The following is a 1,463-nucleotide window of genomic DNA, read 5'->3' as shown; positions in this document are numbered from 1 at the left end:
GGTTTTTCCCCTTTTGAACTACTCTATGGTCATGAGGTGAGGGGTCCTCTAGCCTTATTGAGGGACACTTGGGGAGGAGATCAGGGGAAGGAAGGGACTATTAATGTAATTTCCTATGTTGTCCAGATGAGGGAGAAACTGCAGCGAATGGGGGAACTAGCCCAGACACACATGATGGAGGCCCAAAAGCACCAAAAGACTTGGTATGACAAGTCAGCTCGACAGAGGCTTTCAACCGGGCCAGAAAGTCTTGGTTATGTTGCCTACCAGTGACAGTAAGCTCCTTGCAAAATGGCAGGGGCCTTTTGAGGTGAAGAAAAAGTGGGGGGCCACCACCTATCAGGTCTCCACTCCAGGGCATCAGCATTCTAGCCGGGTGCTTCATGTGAACCTCCTTAAGGAGTGGGTCCCAAGAGCTGAGGTGTTCCTGATTCAGGCTGTGGAGGAGGAGGCAGATGACCATTATCTGCCCTTGCCAGTGTCCAGAGAGCTTGATGTAAGCCATCTGTCAAAGGATCAGCAGTCTCAGGTACAAACTCTACTTCACACAGACATATTTCAAGAATATCCAGGGCGCACAAACCTGGTTGAACATGACATTGTATTAAAACCTGATGCAACAGTGAGACGTATGAGTTTCAGGATACCAGAGCGCCTCCTGGTGTCCTTGAAGAAGGAAGTTGATCTCATGCTGTCTCTGGGGATAATTCAGCGATCCAAGAGTGAGTGGTGCAATCCTGTGGTGCTGGTTCCGAAGAAGGATGGAACAATAAGGTTCTGTATAGACTTCAGGTATCTAAACTCAATTTCAAAGTTTGACTCTTACCCCACCCCACGAATTGATGATCTCATTGACCGCCTTGGAAAAGCAAAATATCTGACCACCATTGACCTCTGTAAGGGCTACTGGCAAGTGCCCCTGGCCCAGCAATCTCAGGAACTGACGGCCTTCCGAACTCCCTGGGGGCTTTTACGGTGTTACCATTTGGGCTGCATGGGGCTCCAGCAACGTTTCAAAGATTAATGGACCAAGTTCTCTATGGATTGTCTGAGTTTTCTTGTGCCTACCTTGATGATATTGTTGTCTACAGCACAACATGGGAGGAACATGTGGAGCATCTCAAAGTGGTCTTTGACCGCCTCCGTTCTGCCGGCTTGACAATCAATCCAGCTAAATGTGTCCTGGCCAAGAAGGAAACAGAGTACCTGGGTTTCGTCATTGGAGGTGGGTTAATTAAACCTCAGGTTCAAAAGATCCATGCAATTGAGTCATGTCCTCTCCCACAGACCAGGAAGCAGTTAAGATCTTTCCTGGGGATGGCTGGCTTCTACAATCGGTTCATCCCCAACTTCTCAGCCAGGGCGGCTCTACTAACAGATAAGACGGGCTCAAGATGTCCCAACCAGGTTCAGTGGACAGGGGAGGCAGTGGCTGCTTTCAAGGACATTCAGAAATCTCTCAG

This window comes from Micropterus dolomieu, linkage group LG18, assembly GCF_021292245.1.
Source record: "Micropterus dolomieu isolate WLL.071019.BEF.003 ecotype Adirondacks linkage group LG18, ASM2129224v1, whole genome shotgun sequence".
NCBI classification, from domain to species: Eukaryota; Metazoa; Chordata; class Actinopteri; order Centrarchiformes; family Centrarchidae; genus Micropterus; species Micropterus dolomieu.
This window is presented reverse-complemented; position numbering follows the sequence as displayed.